At 42.0% G+C, this 25,638-nt stretch overlaps 1 pseudogene; it reads right to left on the reverse strand.

Annotated features, from left to right (window-relative positions):
- Positions 1-15,022: 15,022 nt before the first annotated feature.
- Positions 15,023-15,855, reverse strand: LOC132431607 (heat shock protein beta-1 pseudogene; annotated as a pseudogene).
- Positions 15,856-25,638: the final 9,783 nt, after the last annotated feature.

Consider the following 25,638-nt stretch of genomic DNA (forward strand, 5'->3'; position numbering starts at 1 on the left):
CCTTCTCCAAGGATGCGATGGCATCTGCACCTCCCGAGAGCCCCCAGGGTGGTCACTATTGCTATGCCTGCATTTTCACACCCAGGAAAGTGAGACTCAGAGAGATCTGCCAGAGTCACAGAGCCGTAGAGCTGGTTTTGAACCTTAAGTGGTTTGACTCCAGGCCAGTGCTCAGAGCAGCACATCACGTGACTTGTCACTAAAGGACCCTATGACACGCAGAGGGGATAGGTTCACCCCTGCCTCATTGGTTCCTTGAGCCATTTAAGCAATATGACCATGTACAGGGCTCACCTGAGGTCCTGACCATAATAAAGCCCTCCATAAATGTTGGCTACTATTACTCTGAACAGAATGGTAGTGAAAGAGTGATTAACCTGGAGAATTTAGCGAGGACACGGCAGTGATCTTAGAAGTAACTTCCTGTGGGTGGTGATGTGTAAGATGGCAGACAGCATGGCATCTTGGGAAGGGTATTCATTGCTTTAGAACCAGGGCACTGCTGTTTCTTTTTATAACTGACTTTTGGCAGATCACTTAACCACGCTGAATCTCTTTCTGCATGTCAGTGATGGAGACAATAATTACTACCTTTCAGAATTCTTATGAAAGACATGTAAAAAGTGCCCTAAAGATGTCTGGCACATAACGGAAACCTTGCAGAGGTTAATTTTCTTCTCAACAACCTCTGTGACTCAAGACTAGAGGATGGAATTGTGATCTACCAGAGGAAGTTTAGATGTGGTCCAAAAATCATTATCTAAATGGGCTTCCTCAAGAGAAAGTGCTGGCTCGCAGTGGAAGTTGCTAAGTATTTCAGAAGAGGGGTGGGCTGGTGAACTATTTGACCTTTAGTCCTTCAACTATTATGGAACCAAGAAAATATTCACACAGCCTTTCAGAAAACTCCCTTGAGAACACTCAGGCTACAAACAGTTCTTAGTAAATCTTAGGATCCATTAAGCTTGTTTACGGCCAACAACAGTGATGGGAAGATGCATTAGCGCCTCACAGGTCCTGCTCACTGGTGTGCTTCTGGCAAAGCCTTGTTTCCTCTGCTGTTTGAGGTGGTGGCGGTTTGTGCTGGTTTTCTTCATGACAGTGTTGAGGATGATGCTTTATTAAAATAAATTTTAAGACCTTCTGTTCATTCTAAAACTTTCCTTTCTCCTTTTCAAACCAGGAGCCAGGGCCTTTACCTTTTCTTTCCTTAGACTTTTGCTGAGCAAAGGTAATGTGAAGGAGGGAGGCACCTGGTGGAATGGTTCTGGAGGTAATAAAGGAAAGAAGAACGATGTGTCTCAGTCCAGGAAGGGGTTCGAAGGCCTCCATCCTGTGAGCAGGGAAGACGTACCAGCCCCTCTGCTGGGAGCAGCCCTGGGGAGACAGTGAGACCTCAGAGGGTACTGCCTGGTGGACGCAGAGAACGTGGGGAGCTGCGGTTTCCTAAATCGGCCGACATCACCATGAGCAGATGCAGCAGTCAGCAGGCCTGGAGGAACCAAGCAGTGGGCATCTCACTGTGAATTGGAGAGAGCCAGTGACCCAGGACCATGATGGATGTCCCTCCAGCCTTGCCTCCCTGGAAATTCCTGAACACTAAGGTGGTGGCGGCGGGGGAGGGCAGCAGCTGTAAGGGCAGAGAGCAAATCTTCCATCAGCCTCGGGAGTCTGGAGTCTGATTTAGGTTGATCCGTAAAAAGGAAGGAATTGTGATTATTTCTGCCACATCTGATTTTGTAGGGCAAGTTTAACCTTCCACAAAAATAAACCCATTTGAGAGTTTCAATCTAAGGTCATAGCATCTGGGTCTCTCATTATGATTAGAAAGTGTTGCCTCATTAACCCAGTCAAAGGTGAGGACCAAGGGAACCTCAGAGTATTAAGTGATTGATCCAGATGGGTCCAGGTGAGTGAAATCCATAATTCTCGATTTCCTAGCTCCTAATTGCTCCCTCTTCAGGTTTGAGGAATGCTGTCTCAATATGATATCCATTATTTCAAGCAAGATTTTATTTCTGCTTGTGATATTTATGGAAACCAGGTGGAAGAAAGAAATGCAAGGGTGCCCCCCGGGTGCCTTTTAGAGCCCGGCCCCCACCCTTCTGTGCACAGCTCTCACGTTGCTTCTGCGCGGTGCTGAGAGCAGGGGGCTTAGAGAAAGCGCTTCATGATTGGAAAGGACTTGAGCATCCTGAGATGAAAGCTGTCCATGAGCCTGAAGTGCCGCTCCTTGAAGGATTACCTCTGTTTATGTTTTGGCTGCCACTTGGTCATGTTGAAGAGAAAGAATGATTTCAGAAATTGATCCCTTTACCCTTGGAGCAAGCCGAAGTGGGCAGAATTGAAAAGGGATTTCAGGCTGCTGTTGGTGGCTTTGCTGCGGAGGCTGTTATCACCCCCTTGCGGGGACAGTCTCCGGGGCTTGGCTGGCCTCCAGCAGTTAAAGAAGGCCCCTGGAGAGTCACCTCAGTCTCTTTGCTGCTACACCTGGCACACTTGAAGGTGGGTGAGAGAAGAGCTCCTGAGCAGGAGGAAAGGGGGCACCTGCCCAGCTGCGCACTGTCAGCTCCTCTGCCCCACCTTTGGTCAGACTGCTTTCCAGACTGAGATAATCAGGCAGTGAGTGCCCGCACCATGGGGCTCAGATGGGATGGAGACTGGCTTAGCTTGGGTGGGGGCGGGGAGAGGCAACAGGAGGGGGAATGGACTCCAGGAAGATGCTCCTGATTCCCGGTCACTGCAGAGGACACTCCTGTCTGCAGTCTCATGAGCTGAGGTGCCTAGGAGGCTGCATCTCCCCGTCTTTCTTCTGCTTTATCAACACCCCTCATCCACACTGGTTTCCTGGTCTTGGACAAACTTACTCTTCGTATAATTTTTACTTTTTCTTCCTAACATCTCAATAGAAGTAGAGATTGTTAGAGTTTGAAAGGATTTCAGTGACCATCTCTTCAATTTCTCACTTTATAGACGAGGAAACTGAGGCACGTGAGTGACTAGCTGAGCTGATGAGAGAGCCAGCAGCAGGAGTCTGGGCATCCTGTCTCCTTCCAGGGCTCTTCGTAGGGGTCCCGCTGCCTTCTCCCCTCTGCCCCCTTCTCTCCCCACAGCAATGGTGTCAGAAAGTGGGAAATCAGAGTTCTTGTCCTGTCACTAAGCCACCATGTGACTTGCTGAAAATCACCCAGTCCCAGGCCTTCTGTTCACCCATCTGTGAAATGAAGGATCAGATTAAAGGGCCTCAGTGACAATCCCATGTGTTCACGAAATCCAGCTTGTTTTCCTTCTGGGCATAGGGGAAGACTACATTTTCCGGCTGCTGCTCCATCATTTTGAACAGAGGACTGGGTTCAGAAAGGGTTGGAAGTGGGGTGTCTCACTCTAAGCTTTGGTCAAGATCGCCCTCATCACTCTTCTTCCACTTTGTGGTGACCTTGAGGCCCTCAAGTACATTGATGGGCTTATAAGAAGGAGAATGACCCTGCAGAGCATTACGCTTCCGCCCTCCTCACATCCCCTACCTGAATAAGGACATGAACACACTGAACCTTCATCACGTGACTGAGAATTGGGGATTGGTAGTTACTGCAGTTTCCTACCCTGGCTAATAAAATCTCACAGACCCCTTCAGCCACAATGTGCTAAGATTTTCCTGATCATTGTTAGTTTATTTTATTATTCAGCATTTATTAAGCACCTGTGATGTACCAGAAATCGTGTTATGATCTAGTTCCTTGTCTCTGTCAGGAGCCTCAGCCCCATCTCTAATTCAAACATGATTGTGGGGGACTCAGCGTGCAAAGCATAACCTGCCTTTGATTTCTCCATCTTTCTTCTCACCAGTGGTAAAGAGGACCCTGGGAGGAATGGCTTTCAATTGCCATCACCCAGTGCCATTGCAATGATTAAGTACCAATGGGCCAAGTTACAAAGGAATGAGAGGCAGAGGTGTTTCACATGATGGGGCTGGTGGGGCTGGGTTGAAGTGATTCCACAACATTCACTCCGGGGGACTGGACTGTGTGACCACCATTTAGAAATACCTGTATTGGGCCTTATGGGTTCTTTTGAAAACATCTTTAAATCAGGCCCGCAGACAAGCACCACCTATCCTCATTAGAACTGTCTGTTTCCTGCTGGCCGTGGTGTCCACTGCTGCTCTCAGATTCTTTAGGTACGTTTTTCTTCTCAGCATTGAAGCTGAGAACACCCATCTGGCCAGTGAAAGAATATAATAGGGCATATTTTCAGCATGACCAATTAGATGTGCAACTCCCATGAACAATAACAGGACTTGCGCTCCAGATTCTTCCTCAATAAATCCGGCCTTTCCCCTTATGAGCAACAGATGGGTTTTTCACAATGGCTCATTACCTCTTGGCTCGGCTGTGCTGCCAGAAGTGAAGTATAAAGTTATTTATGGATGGAGAAAGATACATAAGTCACCGTGGGTTATTTTCTGCCATCCTTTTTCGTTTATTTAGTTAGAGTTTTCTACCGCTCGAGATGAGCAAGTTAGAGAAGATGGTGGTGTCCCCACTGGGAATGGAGATGGATGTCCCTTCAACCTCGTTACTTTTCCTGATGGCTGCGATCTCTGAAGGTGATGCTGTGTTTCCCACAAGAAATGGTAATTGGGATATTTCAATAGAGAAGATACCCATTCCTCAAAAGATTCTCTAGCCTTTGACAGGCCATCTCTGTGAGATTTGGTCAGTGGGGGCACAAGTCAGTGCCACTTAACTGCATGTGATACGTTTGAGAAGAGAAAACAAATTGCTTCTTTAAGAAATGCCAATATTTTTCAGTGCTTGACATCTCAGCCAGATAGAGAGTCTTCCTCTGTCAGTTGGGGGGAGGACAGGGAAACAGGCCAACAGACTGCCAGGCTAGACATTATATGGGAAATACACAGTAAAAGTATAAACATACATGAAGGGAAAGAGGGGGTAGGTGGGGAAAGGATTGAGAAAATAGCACTGAGTCCAGTGATCTCAGATTTGTGAGTGTGGAGGAGACTTTGCCCTGTGAACATACTTCTATTCTGTCTAGTTCCTCCCTGGGAAATTCCTTAAATGATCTATGCCTCAGTTTCCTCATCTCTAAAATAAAAATAATAAGAGGATGGCCTAGGATTGAAATGAGCATTAAATGAATTAATATTTGTGACAGTGCCTACCATATAATAAGTGCTGTAAGTTTTTATATAAAGAAACTCAAGCCAGCAGTGGACATGAATTGATTTGTATTCCTGGGTTGTTCACTGGGGTTGTCAATTATGGGAACTTTCTTCCCCCTCAGGCCACAGGAATGGATGCATATCCAGTCCATGTTCTTCCTGAGGATTTTTTCAATGGGTACAAAGGAAAGATGGTCAGTTTCTCTATTAAGGGTAAGCCTCTGAGTTATAAATCTAGATGCTTCCAGAGGCCTTGTGACCTACTCTGTTGACAAAGCTGATTAGCAATAGGAGAGATGAATCCAGCACAGAGGGAAGCAGAGACAAGAGATGGAGAGTCCTAAGCTGCGTTCCAGTCCCAGGTTCACTGGTTTCTAAGCCAGCCATACACGTGCCTTCCTACAGTTTGCTTACGAGAATAAAGATGTTCCCTTTTCTGGGACAGGAGGAAGGGAATAATCACTTCAAATTGGGTTTCTGTCACAACAACAACAAACGAAAATTTAGTGGATAAAGACCAACATTTACTGGAAAATACAATTCTCTGTGCTTCTACCCTTCCCCTCTCCAAGGAGTTCCCCTCTCCATATATATATATGGAGAGAGAGAGAAAGAGACAGAGAGAGAGATACCGTGAGGTATGGGGATGATAAAGAGTCATTTTAAAAAGACACCTGAAGAGTCATTTTAAAAAGACACCTAGGGTTATTTCTACAGCCCAAGCATGCAGATCACAGAATCACAGAGTCCCAGAGCTGAGAATTGCCTCCCAGATTTTGTTCAGATGATATGGTTTCAGACTTTGCCTGTTGAACACTGGGAAGCCATTTCTTCTGAGTTGGGCAATAGCTCTACTGATGAAGACAGTTATTTGAGCAAATCTGACTTAGCAAAGTGTTCCCTCATCATTTCTAGTCCTTCCCGCCGGAAAACTACTAGTCTCCTTCCTATTCACATGAGAGGATTAAAATATTTGAACAGTTTTTATTTCTTTGTAAATCTTTTCTTTCTTGGGACAGACACGTCTACCAGAAACATTCCATTAAATAGTACCGAGAGAGAAACTTTAGGACACTTGAGAGTCAACAGGGTTGGTAGAAAGAATGTTTGCTTAAAGTCAGACTAGTGCTGTGTTAAGAAGTGGCAAGGCTTGTTGGAGTCTATCACGTGAATGAAAAAGAAAAGATCACGTGTCTGGGACAGACTTTGAGCAGCAGGAAGGATGTGTAGCTTCACGGCACAGTTGTGATTCCTGGGACTGGTGACCTGACTGCTGCAATTACTAAACCAGAAAAGCATTGGTAGCACATACTTCCCGTTTCATTTTTTCCTAGGTTGATTTCCTTTAGAATTGATGATAATTAAAACAGACACTATGTTAAATGGTATCCTGTGGTTGGTACTTAGAGTTTTCATTTAAAACAATACATGCAGCACAGAGGCTACTGAAACACCACCTACCTTACCTGTACGACAGTTTTAGCTGAAAGAACACATTTCTGAAACCTTATTTCCCTGGAATGGTGAAGGAGAAATTAATACTGGAACAGAGAAGATGCCTCTCCTCTCCACCTCAGGTTTCATGCCATGGGTCCTGGAGGTCTGAGGACAAATTACTGATATAGGCAACACCATGGATGGATCTCAAATGCTCTGTGCTAAGCAGGGACAGACACAAACTACTAGGTACTCTGCGACTCTGTTTATATGACAATCTGGAAATGGCAAAACTACAGAGACAGAACAGACCAGTGATTAACAGAGGCAGGGAGGGTTGGAGGGGGATGATTGCCAAGAGGAATGAAGGAACTTTGCGGGAGATGAAAATGTCTTATGTCTCGACTGTGGTCACAGTTTCATGCCTGTGTGCGTTTTTCAGAATTCATAGAATGGCAGACCTAGAAAGGTTGACTGGCATTGTGTGGAAATTATATCTCAATAAATGTCCATCTTAAAGTGCTATACAGCAAACCACTCTAAAACTCAGTGGCTTAAAAATACCATTCATGGTCAAGGCCCCGTGGGCTGTCTGTGGGGGTGGACAGTTGACCTGGATGGACACATCCCTGGCAGAGCTCTGCTTTCTGGAGGCCTATAGGTCCGGGTCTGACCTACAAGCTTCTCATCTCCCTGGAGCCTGCAGGACGACTGGGCCACATTCTTCTCGTGCTGATAACAGAGGCGCAACAGAGCAAGTCCAAACACAGAAGGACGTTCCAAGTATTTGCCTGTGTTCCATCTGCTAAAATGCCTTTGGGAAAAGGAAGTCACGTGACAGCCCAGATTCAAGGGGTCGGGAAGAAAACACCTCTAGTGGGAAGAACTATCTGGAAAATGCATAAATGAAGTGTTGGAACAATAACCCAACCTTACAGAAGGCTCTTTACTGAGCTGCAATGGAATGGCATGCCTCTTGCTTCTTTAAGGGTGGTAAGAAGCAGAGGTCATATGAAGATCATTTTTACTTTTTCTGCATTATTTATGTTGAAGATTTGTTTTTTAATTTAGTGTTTCAATTATGAGGATCCTCACTATAGATTCTTAGAATTTAGACCAGACACTCATACTCCGTTTTCTTGGGAGAAAAAAAAAAAAGTATAGTTGATTTCATCAGACCATCAGAAATCTGTAATTCACCTTGATGTCTTTTCACGTTGGTAACCAGGAAGCTCAACGCCAATGGTATTGCTCGGTGGAGACAACCATGCTATTCCAGGTTCCTTCCATGTTTATCCTCTCTCTGCAGGACTACAAGCTTTTTTTACATCTTTATATGTATCCACCTTATTCTCTTCATGCTTTTTGTTGCAAGATTCACAAATATCTTCTGAAAACAGGTGGAAGGAGAAGGATCACAAATAATGCAAAGAACAGTGGATGAGGAGGTAGAAAAATATACCCTAATCATTTCCCTGGCACTTACTGTGTGAGCTTTGCAAATCTCTCGATCTCTCTAGGCCTTGACTTTTTAATCATCTTATAAGGCTAATTATGTCTCTCTCTACTTACTGTTCAACATAATGGAGAAAACATGTGAAATCACGATGCATTTTTAGGCACCACTGACTCTTTGGTTATAAGCCATTTTCATCAAGCGAGTACACAGGTGTGACTTTGGCTCTAGAGGAAGCCCATATTGTTCTATAAATGGAACAAAAGCCTCCCCTTGATTTCTTGCAGTGGCTTTGCCTGCCAAGTGGTTTAGGAGATTTGTAATAAGCAGGAGAAGGCACAAATTCAGTTCACTGGCAGTTTCAGACATGTACAGAGGCATGAGAGTTCTTCAAATGCTGAAATGAGCCAGTGGTCTCAGGGTGATTTTAAGTAGAAAACCTGCCACAGTCCCAGTAAGATCCTATGGGATTTACGATGTCAGAACCAAGGTTGAATAAAGTGCAGGGATAAAGGAGCTTGACTGGCCACAGAGGGGCGGCTTCTAGGTCAGTGAGTCATTGAAATTGTATAGATGACAGTGCTTTGGTGAGAGGGCAGTGAGGGGATTCCCGGAAAGAGTATAATTGGTTCTCTGACCTATTTGTACTCTCACCCTGATGCACAGAGTTACACTGGGCAAATGTCACAACTTCTTGGAGTCATTTTTTCATCATAAAAAGTGAGAAGAAAGTGACTTAAATGGACAATTATTTAGAATTTTTAGAGAAATTTGAGCCATAACATTTGTAATATACCTGAGCTCAGAGTACATGTTTGATTTCATCAAAGTTTTAAGACCCCTGTGTTTCCGAGAAGACTTGAGTCTGCAAAATTACTTAAAGCTCAGGGCAAAATTACACCTTGGGGTCTATTTCTCAAAGAGTCCAACAGGTACGAAAAAAATCATTCAATCTATGCCTGATAATTTGAGTGTTAATTGACTGGTAGTCTCCCTTTGCAGAAAGACACATGTAAAAACATAAACCTGTACCAGAATCACGTAAATTGTGTATTGTAAGTACTAATTAAGGGATCCCCTTCAGACATTCTGAATTAGAATGTCAAAGGTGGGGCCCTGCCTGAAACTTTAATTTTAAACAGATGCCTCAGCTGACTTTAAAAGATGATACCATGAGAACCAGGGTATATAAGCAGGGACTACCCTAAGTCATGTTTCATGAACCCAGGTTCTTGCTTCTCAGGTGCACAAAACCACAGAATAAACATGCAGCGCTGCCCCATTTCTCTTCACTTTTAAAGTAGTTAACTTGGCATCATTAAGCACTGCTATGTTTAAAATAGATAACCAACAAGGACCTACTGTATAGCACAGGGAACGCTGCTTAGTATTCTGTAATAACCTAAATGGGAAAAGAATTTGAAAAAGAATACATACATGTATACATATAACTGAATCACTTTGCTATACACCTGAAACAACCACAACATTGTTAGTCAACTATGCTCCAACATAAAATAAAAATTTTTTTAAAAGAATTTTTATTTTTTGTCCATCAACAGATGAATGGATAAAGAAGATGTGGTAAGATTCAAATGAGGCAGCTCTGCCAACGTGTCTCACACAAGGGGGTGTTATCCTTTCCAAGGATGTCTGGCAACTTGAATCCTCCAATTTCACAGAACCATTTAGAGGTTAACTCATGGCATCATCCCTCCTGTAAAGGCTACACACCTCCGTGTATTCCTATATCCTGTTCACATAAGGATGGGGAGGGACCAGCTCTCAACAGCCAATCCACTGATCCCAAATACCTTTTATTTCACCGATGCAAACCTATTCCCAGCATTTGTCATGGCATCAAGATACCAGTTTCACAAATAAAAACTACTTGCCATAGTTACATGCAAATTTTAAAACCTTTGGTGTTGGCTGAGGTAAAGATTGCAGAAACATGTGAACTAATGGCTTCTGCTGATAGGCTCTCAGATTAGCCCGCTAGCTGAACAACCCTGGGGTAAGCATTCTTGAGTACTATGCAGTCTGTACCTGGGTTGTAGATTTAACCAACCAACACTCAGAGAATATCATTCTTTCTATGCTAAACTATTTTCATGAAAACAATACATATCTTGAAACTGGCCCCAGGGACCTTGGTAAATTGGACGTTGTAGCCCTGAACTTTGCACTGTGTCACACAGGGGACGCCCATCCCTTATTTGTTGAATTAACTAATAAGTAACTGCATGACTGAATGTATGAATCAATCAGTGACAGCATTTCATCCTTACCACCACCCTGTGTGATATCATCACCAGTTTATAGGTTAGGAAACTGACACTAGAGCGTTTAAGCAAATTTCCCGAACTCCGTCCACTTCTAAGTAGTGGAACCATCGTTCTGAGTCTTGCCTCCTTACAGCACAGGCTCACCTCCCTGTGCACAGAGGTATGGAAACCCACAGTATGTTTGAGAAATGCAGGAAGTTCGGCTTGGTACAGTGTGAGACCGTGAGAGTGATGAGGGAGATTATGTGGCAAGATAGGTATGATGTATCTGAGAGCCACATGCTTTATTTTATAGATAGTGGGTGATTCATCAAAGATTTTTTTTTTGATAGAATAGTGACCTAATTCCAGCTATACTTTAGAGAGATGGATCTTTCTAAATGCAGAGGCGAGTAGTTGCTTTAGAGATCATATGGTCCGTAAGTCTAAAATATTTACTATCTAACCCTTGACAGAAAAACTTTGCCAGCCTACTCTAGAAGAAGATATTCTTAGTTATTTTAGGTTGGCTAGCACTATTAGTGAGAAAAATCTAGATCGCAGACTTGTGAAAGTACAGAGGAAGAAAGGAGGTTTTGCTGGTCTACTCAGTATGAGCAAGCATGACCCAATCATCCTGGTTTGCCCAGATTTTTTTTGGTTTTAGCACTGAATATCCCATGATCCAGGAAATCCTTTAGTCCTGTGCAAACTGGGACAGTTGATCAACGTAATCTGCATAACGATCAGAGCAAAGTCATGAGAAAGCAAGTCAGAAACTTGAGAACAGAGACATAAAGCCCCATTTGGAGACAAAATGAAGTATGAACATTTGAAGAACCATCATGGTCAACGTTCACAGGGTGAGTTTGGTTTATGAAATATGTAACATGCCCAGTCTATCAGTTAGGATCAAGTTCAGCTGTGAGTGACAGAAAACACAGAAAGGCAAAAGAAAATGAGAGGTAAGTAGTTCGGGACTTGTACGACAGCCTCTTGATCATCAGGGACGTAGACTCCTTCTACTCGATTGTATTACCATCCTCAAAATGTTGCTAGAACTTTCTGGACCAAGGTGGCTGCTTGAGCTCCAGCCATCACAGCTACATTAAAGTCAACAGAAAGGAAGAAGAGGTGAAAAGGGGAGCATCCTTATCCCATAATGACTCTTCCTCAAAGTTGCATACCTCACTTCTGCTGGTATGTCACCATACCTACACAGAGGAGAGGTTGGAAAACATAGTCATTATTCCTGGAAGTCAGATGCCCAGCTAAATATAGGGAAATTTATTACTAATGAAGAAATAAGGAATGGATATTGGGGGACAACTAGAAGTCTCTGAAACATTTAGATAAGTATAGTTGTTATAAATTCACAGCTAATATTGTTGGGCTGCCTTTATTTATCAGGCACTGTGCCAAATCCTTCTTATAAATTTTCTCATGTAATTCTTCCATAAATATGTAAGTTAGATACTATCATTATTCTGTATTTGATATATGGGGAAATGTAGGCAAAAATAGGTAAAATTAATGTTGCTAGATTACACAGCTATGAGGTAGAGCTAGGATTTGAACCCAGATTAGAACCATGAGCTTACTGGCCTTGTAATACTGCCCCCCAGAGCACTCTATAAGGCATGATTTTTACCAAGATTCTGCCAGCCCATAGACCAAAATCTTGAGCATAAAATTCACATGAGGTCAACCATTGGATTGCTACAGATTTCTAGAACAGGTAGATCTCATGTCACTAATATGGCTCCTCAAAAAAAAAAGAGAATATATACATAACTATATCTAATCTATACATACATATATTTACAATAAAATTTACTAATGAAAAGGAAGAGTGGCACACAATTGTCAAATAATAAATATATAGTTCTCTTTATTGTAAATTCTACACAGCCAATTGATTCCCACTGATTACTTCCTTTGATTTTTACCAAACTCCCGTATTCATAACCAGACTACAGTTGTAACTGACAAACGAATAGCTCTGACATGAATGCAAGTTGATATTTTCATTTCTCTTAACCACTGAGATGGCAGGAAAACAACAAAGGTGATGGAACCTTATTTACTCATCAATAATGTGACTCCTTTGCCAAACTGGATAATAATTTTCAAATAACAGAAAAATATTTGCTCAGTTTTTGTGTTATTGATAATGTAACAGCTATAGACACAGCACACTCTTTTTTTTTTTTTTTTTTTTTTTTGCAGTATGTGGGCCTCTCACTGCTGCGGCCTCTCCCGTTGTGGAGCACAGGCTCCGGACGTGCAGGCTCAGTGGCCATGGCTCACGGGCCCAGCTGCTCTGCGGCATGTGGGATCTTCCTGGACCGGGGCACGAACCCGTGTCCCCTGCATTGGCAGGCGGACTCTCAACCACTGCGCCACCAGGGAAGCCCGACACAGCACACTTTTAAATATAGTCTGCATTACCAACATTTTCTTCATTACTTTCTTAAGTTTAGAACAGGGATTGAAAACTATGACCCTTGGGCCAGATCTCCCTCTACCCATTTTTGTAAACAAAGTTCTTTTGGAATACAGCCAGGCCTATTCACTTACGTATTCTCAATGTCTGTATTATTTATACATATCTATGTCTATAATATTTACAGATTATCTGATTTTATGCTACATTGGAGTTAAACAGCTGTGACTGAGGCCCTATGGCCCACAGACTTGAAAATATTTACTATCTGCCTATTTAGAGAAAGAGTTTACCAACCCTTGGCCTAAATAAATGAAAGAAATCTGTATTTTCAGGGAAAGAAGTCAGGCCTTTCACAAAGATAAGAAGCTGTTTTGAGAAAAGAGATCTTAGGACACCTTCAGAACAACAACAAAGGTGGGTAAAACACGTTGGGTTGATTCTTTAAACTCCAAGAATCTTGGAATTTAAAGGAATGAGGCAGAACCTTTTGTCCCAGCAGAAGATATTCATTGTATTTTCCCTAGATTCTGATTAAAAAGAAATTACCAATGGAAAGAGATGTTGAAGAGGAACCAAGCCAACCCTGGATGGGCACCAGTGGTGTCCCTGCCTATAATTTCATTACATCAGCATCTGAGTTTCATAGCATGAATGAATTGAGCAATGGCCAGAAGCAGAAGCATGAAGCAATCACCAAAGAGTGTCCTCCCCAAAAATTCATCTTTTCTCTTCTGAAGCACAAAGGACTTAGGTTTCAAAGATGGCTGCAAGTCATATTTCTGCAGTTCTTTTTCAAAGTTTATAATGCCCAGACAAGAAAAAAATAAAGAAAGATTGCAAGAGCAAATGAGGGCATGTGTGCGCAGCAAAAATAGCAGATGTCTTAAAAAGATAAATGATATTATAGGGGAAAACTGACAAGGTAATTCTCAAAATGCAAGGCCTTAATTACTTATTTCTATTCTGGGTATCCAATCCAATTATTGCTGGAATCAGGAACGGAAAATTCTTCATTGTGTATTTAATATCATTACTAGGCAGCATATTTAATATGAACCAAACCGTATTTATACAGCTAATAAACTGTTCAAGGGTGGTACACTAAAATGAGAAGCCAACCAAATCTCCTCTCGGGGTGAGTACTGGACACTTTGCTGCAAAGCCAGTTCTTCTGAGGTTAGCATCATCTACTTCTGAGGTTAGCACATCTACCCTGTGTCTCATCATGCCTCAATTCTCTGATCATTTTTCTGTTTTGGAAATGCTGCTGAAATATAATTTGTTTTGATTCCAGAGGATCATGTAATTTTAGCAGAGGCCTGAATTAATAAACACAAATGGAAACTTTGACACTGAAATATTGTGACAAAGTTTCATTATAAGGAGGTCATATACATGATCGAGGAAATGTGAATTTTTTGATGATTATTAAACTAAAAATACAGAAACAGAAAATTTAAAAAGTCTTATAGAGAACTCCCAGAGCACTGAGCTTATGTCCAAGGATTCTGAGGAATCCACTTGAAAAGAGTCATTAGGCAATATTTTTCAAATGCATTTGACTTTACTTATTTTGTTTTTGGCTGTGCCGCATGTCTTGCGGGATGTTAGTTCCCCGACCAGGGATTGAACCGGCGCGCCTGGCAGTGAAAGTCCTAACCACTGGACCACCAGGGAATTCCCGAAATGCATTTGACTTTAAAACCATGTATTCGCAGAGCAAATGCAGTAGAAACACATTTTGTAAAGGATGGGATTCATGGAAGAGTCAAATTCTGTTCATTGCTGTCACCACCCCCCCCCCCCCCATAGAACAGCTAACTGGAGAAGCAGCCTGGCCTGGGGGTTGTTTTCTCAAGGTCTGGGGGAAAGCCAGTTCCATACAAAGCTGGACCACCAACAAAGGTGGACCACCACCTTCACACAGCCCAAAACATTTTTAAGTTTGAAAAGTAAGAAAGAGATCACTGCACACTCTGGGTCCTGAGAGGACAAAAGCCAGGTGCCGCCCTCCTGTAGAAGGAGAAGCTCTTGTGGTGATTCTCTGATGTGGCTGGAACTCGGGAGAGAGCCTGTTCTTACGAAACTTCGAGATGAGTTGTGCAGTCTTCCTAAGTGTGGATAAAGTCAAGTCCCTTTCAGACCCTTTAGGGCTTTCTCATGATTATGTCTGTACATTTATAGAGCATTTTTTTTTTTTTTAGGGGCAGGCAGTTGTTTCGAACTTTGAGAAAAACATAAGGTAAAGATATCAAAAGAGTACAGAGGTTTGGTGGGTGGGGACGGTCAGTGATGGCTACTGTGGGGTGGGCAACTAGGCTAGGGCCTTTACTTGTTTCCAGGCTGTTCAGACTTCCCAGCTTCTGGGCCCCCAAGCTGGGCACGCGCCTCGAAGGTGACAGGGATGGTGATCTCTGCCGACTGGGTGGCTGGCTTGGGCAACGGGGCCTCCACTGTGAGCGTGCCCTCGGGGGACAGGGAGGAGGAGACCTGGGTGGGGTCCACACCGGGGGGGCAGCGTGTATTTTCGAGTGAAGCACCGGGAAATGTAGCCGTGCTCGTCCTGTCGCTCTTCGTGCTTGCCAGTGATCTCCACCACGCCGTCCTTGGTCTTGACCGTCAGCTCCTCGGGGGCGAAGTGGTTGACGTCCAAGGACACGCGCCAGCGGTCGGCAGTCTGCTGGATCTCCGAGAAGCCGCTGCTGAGCTGCCAGCTGAGCGCGCGGCTGTAGGCGGGACCCTCCATCGCGGCGGCGGACAGAGGGCGCACGTAGCCCGGCCATCCGCTGTGGCTCAGCCACTGCGACCACTCCTTGGGCAGCCGGGGCATCCCGAAGGCCTGGTCGAAGAGGCGGCTGTGGGCCGGGTACCAATCGCGGAAAGGGTCCCAGCTGGGGCCCCGCAGGAGCGAGAAGGGCACTCGGCGCTCGGTCATGCTGGCTGGTCTGGGCGCGTCTGGCTGAGGTTCGGAGTAGTGCGAGAAGTGTCGGGCGCCAGCCCCAGCAGCGCTTTTATGGGCCTCCAGCTGGGTATTTTTAGCAGGCGTGTTTCAGGTCGCTATTAATGGCAGTCTATAGAGCATTTTTAAAGGGCTTCAGGCATTTTTATCAATTATGAGAGAAAGACAGAGAAAATGAGCTTTTGTAAACATAATACATGTATTAGTCCATTAGGGCTTCCATAACAAAACACCACAGCCTGGGTGGCTTAAACAACAGGAATTTATTTTAGCACAATTCTGGAGTCTGGAAGTCCATTATCAAGGTGCCGGCAGGGTTGTTTTCTCCTGAGGCCTCTCCTTGGAGACGGCTGCCTTCTTTCTGTGCTTCATGTGGTCTTTGCCCTGTGCACACACATCACTGGTGTCTCTTCCTGTTCTCATAGGATTAAGGCCCATTCTTATGACCTCATTTATCCCTAATTACTTCTTTAAAGTCTCTATCTTCAAATACAGCCACATTAGGGGTTAGGGCTTCAACATATAAATTTTGGGAGAACACAGTTCAGTCCATAACAATGCTTGATCATGATAGAGCACTCCAACAAATGACAAAGTATGAAAAAGAAAGTGAATTTTTAAACATCACTCAAAAATAACAACTTTAGCTTTAGGTAAACATTATTCCACACATCTCTCCAACCATTTGGATGAATCATTAGCTTGATAGACTGAAAATGAGGTGAATAGATTCCAATCTATGTAAATGGATTCATAGTATATAGATTTTTTTTAATTAAACAATTTGAATTTTTAGTGGTACAATATTTTACCTTGCAGTTGATTCTAAAACTAGTGCATAAGGTTACTATTTTTCCTATAGATTTTTAAATCACCTATACAGTATACTTTTCGTGTATACATGCTGTTCGCTACTTCCTAGGAACATTATACTTGAGATCCTTTAAGCTGGACTAAAGGAAAGAAAAAAAAAAGGAAAACCTATTGTGTATATCTAGTCATTTAAGCCATTCAATAGATGTAAAAGAAAGGGTGAAAAATTATGAAGCGCTCCTACTTGCTTGCAAGGGTCATTTCTGCCTATTTTAATATGGTCTCTACAAGTTTATAAGTTGGTTTATTGTTCTGATTATTAAACCAAGTAATATATATGACAGCACCTAGCAGAGAACCATAACAGCTACTCAGAGTGGATACTCACTAAATATTTGTTGAAGTAAATCTAAATTTTACTTAATCAGAGCCACAAGTATATTGTTTTTCAAAAAATCACTGAGAAGAATGGCCACCTGTCTTCCCAATTTGGCATTTTGCTTTGGAGTCTTATTGAATAACTGTCTCTCTTATGCCCCAAGGCATTGGTCTAATGGAATGGGATTTTACAAAGATGTGAAGTTTTATAGCCATCCATAAATGAAATGATGCAATTATATTATACTTAATGTAGCAGAAAAAAACCGTAAACGCAATAAACTCATTTAAAACTTAGAATCGATATTGCTTAAACTCAACATATGTTATTTCCTAAAATATTTCTTAAACTTTATAAAAAATTTAGATTATAAAAACAACTAAAATTTTGGTGTCATTATTGTATTTTTACAATGCATGCTTCTCTTTTAGATTCCTTGCTATAAATGATGATGAAATTAGGCTCTTATAATTCCTCCTAATTCCTGTTCTCAACACTTAATTTTTGTTAAGGGCATATGCGTACACAGATTCGTGAGTTCTCGCAGTGAAAATTATATATGTATTCCATTCTGGGACCATAATTCCCACTGTTTCTTAGTTCCATTTCTCTGTGAATTTAATATTCACCAACAGTCTTTTTCCTTCATCTTCTGTATTTCCAAGTTCATTAAAATTTTTTCTTAGTGATTGGAAACTCATAAAGTACTTTTATTCCATGAAGAATTCATGAGTACCATGTGGCTATAGTTCTTGCGTGTTTAAGAACGTATTCATATGACCTTTACTGTACAATGACAATGTGATTGGGCATAGTATTCATGGCTTGCATTTTTTTCCTCTCAGACTTCGCTCCTGTATTCTAGCTTTGAATGTTGATGTTGAAAAGTTTACAGCCAGAATAACATCTCCCTCCTTGTTGTCTGAATGCCTGAAGAATTTCTTTTTTTCAATGAATTTTCAAAGCTTAGGTGAGTCTGAGTGTCAATCACTCTGAATCTGGTTTTTCTTCTAAAACAAATTGCTTTTTCCCAATTTACAAATCAAGTTCTCCTCACTTTTCAAGGCAGTTCTTTGAATGCCTCACTTTTTCATTTATTATGTTCCTAATCTTATCGAGAACATTCAGGGGTAGCAATTTTCCTTGTGTTGAGTTAGTTTCTCCACTTTTACACAATATTTTCTTTCTAGAACTGGTTTAGTCATTCTGTCATTTTTTAGGCAATTATCTCAATACTAGGCAAGTGAAAACTAACTATAAAAAACAATTATTTGTTAATATTTGTTGTTGTAACACCTAGCACAGGACTTTGGGACTCTAAGATGATCCTATTTATTGTGAGAGCAACAAAAATACTGGTGATTTAAGTGTAAGAGTTTCAGAGGGCTCCAGAGGCACTGGCAGTGAGCGTTGCCATTTTCTGCAGATAGGAAAGCAGATGCACAATTGCAGTATCTTGCTCAAGGTCAACAGCTGTAGACGAAGCATTTGAGCTCCTGTTAGCGCTAGGACTGTGTTTTTTAAATGTTCCTTAGGCAAGAAATATTAAACAATGATCACCGCATTGACCTCCTGACGGTACAGAACCTGAGGCATGCAGAGGCCCACCAGCTGATCCAGGCTCTGAATTTCCAACATGCAGTAGTCAGTTTCCTATGGCTGCACAGAGGTGTGAGCATTTTTTCCCATTCCTGTTGGTTAATACATTTCCTTCTTTCACTGTGGAATTTTACTGGCTTAGACACTGCCAAGTTTGTGTCTCTTAAGAAATTCAGCACACACTCTCAGTCATAAAAGCAGAAACCCAACTGATTCCTCCCCTAGTGAATTTTAAGAGCTGACTGAAACTATCCAAAGAAATCACTTAAAAAATTCAGCTTTATTGCATGGGGATGAAGAAACGTAAGGGGACTATCAGGGGCCCCTCCAAGATGGGAGGGAGGCAGGAAGAAAAAGGAGTCTCTTCCCTCCTTCATTCTGATCTAGGAAACCCCAGCAAAACAGAACCAATACCTCTAGACATCCCCCCAACTCCACTCTCACCTCAGAGTTGTGATCCCAAACCAGCAGCTTATGAGAATGCAGGACCCTCCCAGTATCACAACAAACTTTCTTTAATCCCATGGATTTTTTTATTATTATTATTAATGAAATTTTAGGTCCCTTCACTGGGATAAGTAGAATAGGCACTTTAAAAAAATTGAATGGCATGGTAGAAAGACCAATGTCCTCCCCAAAGATGTTCATATTCTAATCTTCAGAACAGGTGAATATTTTACCTACATGGCAAGAGGAACTTAGCAGATGTCATTAAATTAAGGATCTTGAGATGGGGAGATTATCCTAGATTATCCACGTGGGTCCAACGTATACAAGGGTCATTATAAGGGAAAGGGGAGCAAGGGGACCAGAGTCAGAGAAGGAAATGTGAGAAGCAGAGGTCAGAGGAGAGACTTAAGATGCTGAGGCCATGAGCCAAGGGATACAGGCAGCCTCTAGACACTAGAAAAGACAAGGAAATGTTCCCTAGAAACTCCAGAAAAAATGCATCCCGGCTGACACAGTTCAGAATCCTGACCTCCTGAACTGTAAGATAACAGTGTTGTTTCAAGTAATTCTTTTTGTGTTAGTTTGTTACAACAGCAAAAGGATGGAAGAACTATCAGATATTATTAGTTCAGGTGGGTAGTGTGAAAAGAACACAAGTCAGTATATTCAAGTCTTGTCTCATCCTCTGTTTTCCTGGTGGTGTTTAAATTATTACACCTTTCTGACCTCCAGTTTCCTCTATATTTTAGAGGAAATATAGATTAAAATAATAATGAATTAGTCACGATACTTTGGGTTGCAATGCACAGAAATGTGATTTACTTGGATTAAGCAGAAAGGGACTTTTTAATCTCATCTAATTTAAAGAGTAACAAAATAAGTACACCTTCAGGTACAGCTGGATTTGGGTAAACAAATGATATCAATCTCTTTATTTATTGGCTCTAATTTTCCCCTGTGATGCCTTATTCTCAGGTAGAGGTCCCCAGCTGGCAAATACCACAGGTGTGATTTACCATAAAGTCTGTTCTTGCCCTCTTATATGTGACTGCAAGAATCAGATAGCTCTAAAAGTGCTTTGTGTACAGAAATGACCATCTGAATATTAGCTATTATTAAAATGCCCAATCAGAAATGATAACTAGTTGCCATCCAAAGCATCATTTAACACTACAATCTTATTAGAGTAGTGAAATCACACCTACTGTGGCAAAAATTCCTTGGAACAGATTTACTACCATCAGGATTTTCAACTCTCATTATAACCTGGATGTATAGCCTTTTGAATTTAAAAATACTCCTTCCAGCCCTAGAAACTCAATACCCTTAGAGACAGCACATCGCTGAGGGTCTTGCCAATCCCAGTTTAGTAACTGAAGGGTGTTGAGATGAAGCTAATTAGATGATGGCACACAGACAACCAGAGCCAGGCAGGATGACGAGGAAGGGTTTTCTACTTTCCAGACCACAGTGTTGAAGGATCACACTTTTCTCCATCTCAGGGCAGTGGGAAGGGCAGTTCATAGAACACATCAAGTTGATACAGGGCAGAGAAGTTCCTCTTCAGGTCTGTGAGATTTCTTTCACCAAGAGGTAGAGCGTTCCTTGAGTTTGGTACAAAAATTGTGACCCTGCCATTTTTGGAGGACAAACTTGAACTCAACACAACTTCTGTCTCCATTTTCTCATGCCATTTAATTTTGATGTCTACCTAATAGTATCTAAAGTATACCATTTACAATAACTAGTGGGATTTTTAGAATCCTCACTTCAGGGAGAGACTTTGTCTGACTTATTGGTCTTCCCCATGACACAGACATGAAGGTACTTACTTGTTCTGGTCAGGGATGATGATGGGGTCTGAGTCGGGTGTTGCTTTAGGGAAGTGTGGAGAGGTGAGATGTTTCCACTTGCTTCATTACCACACAGATTTCTGTTTCTTTGAGGAATGGAAGAATTTCAGGGTTTTCTGAAAAAATGTATCTGGTGTTGCTGTCACTGTGTGGGAACGGATGCAGTAAGAGGCTGGGGAGAGTGTCGAGGAGAATATGGGATTGCTGCTTAGGACAGACCCATCCCCTTGAACTTCAGACAGCCTAAGGCCAATATGAAGCAACTTATTTTAAAGAAAGCCCTGGCTCCTTTCTCCCTCCGAAACGTTGTTGTTCTTGCCACTGTGATCCATTTCCCTCCATAACCTTTGGTAAACAATCCACTTCTCAACCCAAGGATTTCTGGAATTCTAAATGTCAAAAATGTCCCCTTCTCCGTGGCTCCTGGGAGCTGGAATCCAGCCAGTTCTTATAGATTTCCACCTGGTGGAAGAACTGGCATAGTCAGCATATATCATGGTGAAAAACATGTCTTTTTGCGGATTTGCACTTGAAAAATTCTTACCAGTATCTACGACCAATACAGTGCTTGTTTTGAAAGTTAAATACTAGGAAAGCTGTGACGTTTTCCCAGGCCATTTCTTATCAAATCCATCTTAGTCTTACCTGCTTATAATGGGCATACAGACGCCCAGGGTATTAATAGCATCACTGAAAGTAATCCCTGCTACTAAGCACACATTGCATCTGCCTGCTTCACTTTGCCCATAACAATAGATAATAGCATCACTGTCAGTAACAGCAGCTTCTCACACAAAGGACAACCATCGTAAGCATTTATCTTCATCATTTACTTGTCAGGCATTTTAATCCATTCATTAGTTCTTTCTGTCAGATTAATTATAAAGATCTCTTTCTATTTTTTTGCCCCAGATCTAGGGTTTGATCTCTGAATCCACAGATTCTGTCTTTCTAGTTGTACCCTTCCCTGTTGGGAACATTGGCCAGATGACTCCTAAAACTGGCTGGGAGTGACTATTGCTGGTCTGAAAAGACTGGAAGTCTGTTATATCCTGCCCTTGCTCAGGACCTTGGTGGCTGTCCTGTGCCCACCAACCTAGGTGGGCTCAGAGTGAGAGGCTCACTCTTTTCTAAAGAAAGGTTTCTTATCTCTGGTGGAGTATTAGAATCACCTCGGCAGCTAAAAACAAGACAGCAAACAACAATAACAATAAGAACAATAAAATCCCGCCTAGGTGACATCGTAGATCAGTTAAGTCAGAATCTTCGAGACTGAGCCCAGAGCTACTGAAAACCGCTGTTCTACAGTTGTAAATGGTCACAATGCACAGGTCTCTCTGCCTTTTCAAATGCTGGACTATCTACTGAGATGAAAAAGCAGAGTAAATCTGCGAAACTCCAGCATGACATAGTAAAGCAGTGGTTTTCCACCAGGGGTCTTTTGGCTGCAGACATTTGGTAACGTCTAAAGACATCTTTGGTTGTCACAGAAGGGGAAGGGGGTGCTGCTGGCATCGAGTGGGTAGAGGACAAAGATGCTACACAGCCTCCAACGCACAGAACGGCCTCCTGCAACAAAGAGCTTTCTAGCGTGAACTGCCAATAGTCCTAAGGTTGAGAAAGCCTGCCTTAAAGGGAGGTGACTTTCTCCTTTTGTCAGGACGCTGTCTATAAGATCTACTGAACTAAAATTCAAAGCTCCCAAAAGGTCAAAGGAAGCTTCGTCCATTTCTCTTTGGGGTGATTAGTAAGGTAGGCTGCTGATTTCTTTAAATCATCTTCATATTCTCCTTTACTCTAAGAGAAGGAAGGTAATTTTAGTGAAGGTGGAGACAATCCAGATTTCTTTAAATCTATTCTTCAGTTGACTAATGGGAAATCTGTTTCTTTTCCAAACACCAGTACAAAGACAGGGGTAAGCAGAAGGCTGCTGCCATCATTCTGAAAAGTTTTTACTCTACTAATAAAAAGGACAAACATAAGTCCCTCCACTTCTTCCCGCCCTGAATGCAGACATTCGTCTAGTACGCGGGCAGCCACCTAATGCGCGAATCTGAAGACAAGGCTGAGAGAGTGACAACAGTCAGCACTGGCACCTTCAAGCCACGGGTGCCATGAACCCATACCAGCAACTGCCTGCATCTAACCTACATGCCACATGAGAAAAACAAACCCCTCTCAGCTTAAGTTAATAGGAGTTTTCAATCACATGGGGCCATGAACATCCTTGACCGTTACAGAATGTATCTGGTAAGAAAGCAGAGAAAAATCTTGAAACGAAATCACCTAAATGGAAATTCACATCTGAGTTGAAAAATAATCCCCATTTTTCTTTTTGCAGTATAAACATTTACAATCCACATCTGCGTGATACTTTCCCCAGGTGCACAAGGCAGGGAAGATGGAAAGTCAGGTTGCTCTGGTTTTTTACTTGTGTTTGGGAACAAATATAGAAAAATGATTCTCCATAGAGAAGCAGCAGCCAGGATTCGAATTTCCAGTGCCGACTTTCCTCTGTACCCAGTGCCCCAAGCCTGAAGCTGGACTCCCCACTCAGGTTTCATAAGCCCACATGCCTGATTTTGAAAAGCCGCTTTGTGTTGGAACAATGGAGCTATGCATGCTACTTCTTTAATGTGTTTGAATTGTTATATATGCCTTCAGTAAGAACACAAGAAATTTACCAAAAAAGAAATACATTAATGAAAGAATACATCTTAAGGAGTTGTGGCTTAGCCTAAGACAGCTGGGCTTAGCATTAAAATTTTTCATATTCTTCCAGATAATTATGCTTCCAGGCTGTGGTTATATATTTGAGTCAGCTTACAAGCAAAGAACACCAGCACTGGAGTCAAATGAACTTGACATTGAATCCTACTTCCACCATCTATAGTGGTAGAGGTACCTGCAGTTAGCAACTGTTTACTTATTAAGATTATCACTTTGGACAAGTCATTTAGTCTACCTGACTCTCAGTGTTCTCACCTGGAAAAGAAATTATTACTACCTGTCACCCAGGTTGTGGGAAGAAGTGAAGAAATACACCTGACCTACAGTATCAGCTATTATGATTATTAACCAGCACATGACGGGTAAAGATCCTCCCTCCTGGCACAACCCTCTGCAGGAACTTCCCACAGAGTTGCTTTGATAACCTGACCCGCTACTTAGATGTTCAGTTCATTCTCTGCAACATTCCTGAGCAGCTGCTTAAGCCATGTGGACCAAGTTCACGTTAATAAACAGACAGATTCATCTGAGTGAAGATGGTCTGTGTTACCCTCTCTCCAAGGCCCTCACTGTTGGCAAGGCTGAAAGTCAGAGGCAGATGGGAGGTCAGAACCAGTCCTGTTTGGAAGTCTGGGCTACAGATCCACTGGAGTAAGTAAAAGCCCAGGAGTTCCCTAAAGAGGCCCTATTCACAATGACACAGAGAGGAAAAGCAGATGTTTATTCATCCTCTCCCTGCACTGCTAGCTCCTCTGCTCCTCTGTAGATTAAAGGCTTACACAGCCGCACTCTTCGTTAGTTTATTGATCTTGAATAAAGGAATTCTAGACAAGTTCTTTACTCAGTACAACTTGTCCAAGAGGTATACGGTATGTCATAAAAGGGTGTCTGCCAGATTGTTTCACTGAATTGTAAACCAAGCTGATTTTTTATTCTGACAACTATAGAATAAGAGTTTCCAATGCTTGAAACCTATCCCTGTGCATATGAAATGCAAGAGTCAGGTAAATTACAAACAGACAGACACAGATAGATAGAAAGACAGAGAGATAGATTTATTTATTTATTTCAATGAGTGGGAAAACTGAGGTTTGGGGATTTGCCTGAGTCCAGAACTTACTCTTAAATGAGCTAATGTTCTCCAGAGAGCACATGGACTTGAGCCAGACCTCAATTATAATTTTGGATCTGCTATTAAATAGTCATGGTTCCCTGGAGGTCCCGCTGCGTTTCTAAGTCTTTGCTACCCCATCTGTCATACTAGTTTATTTGGATTCACATATCACCAAGGACAGTACCAGATCTAAATATCATGATTCTTTGATTAAAAATGGTAGCTTTGCCAGATGCAAAAATGGCTGCCATTTGCCAGATGCAAATGGTAGCTTCGATTAAGACTGGTAGCTTTACCGACTATATGGCACAAGGAACTATATTCAATATTCTATGATAAACCATAATGGAAAAGAATATTTTAAAAAGAGTATATACTAAATCCTCTTATTAATTCTAAGAATCTGACATGGATTTACGCTTTTTCTGTGTATTACTCAATGTAATGTGTGTGTTTCATGAGCCAGTGCTAGTTCCTGAACTGTGTGTTACTGTTCTGCAATGAGATAAGAAACTGAGAGTAAGAGGTAAGAAACTTTCATAGTAATTTGATAGGGTAATTATATATCTGCAGAATCTAACGATAAAAATTTTGGTTTGTAAAAAAACAAACAAAACAGTGTGTGTGTGTGTATATATATATATATATATATAACTGAATCACTTTTCTGTACAGCAGAAATGAACACAACATTGTACATCAACTATATTGCAACAAAAAAATTTTTTGTAATGGTAGCTTTGCAAAGTTGGGTGAATGGTGATGATTAAATAGTCGTAACACCTTTCCTGATCCCCATCATGTCATGTATGGAATCATGCTCTGTGTTCTGGGGCTTGGATGCTGCCTTTTCAGGTACACAGATTTTGCCTTTCAATACACACATAATGCATAAAAGTCAAACTTGCTGTAGAACTTCTTGTGGGTGTGGGGCAGTGGGAAATGTCTTC

Source organism: Delphinus delphis, chromosome 10 (assembly GCF_949987515.2).
Source record: "Delphinus delphis chromosome 10, mDelDel1.2, whole genome shotgun sequence".
NCBI lineage: Eukaryota > Metazoa > Chordata > Mammalia > Artiodactyla > Delphinidae > Delphinus > Delphinus delphis.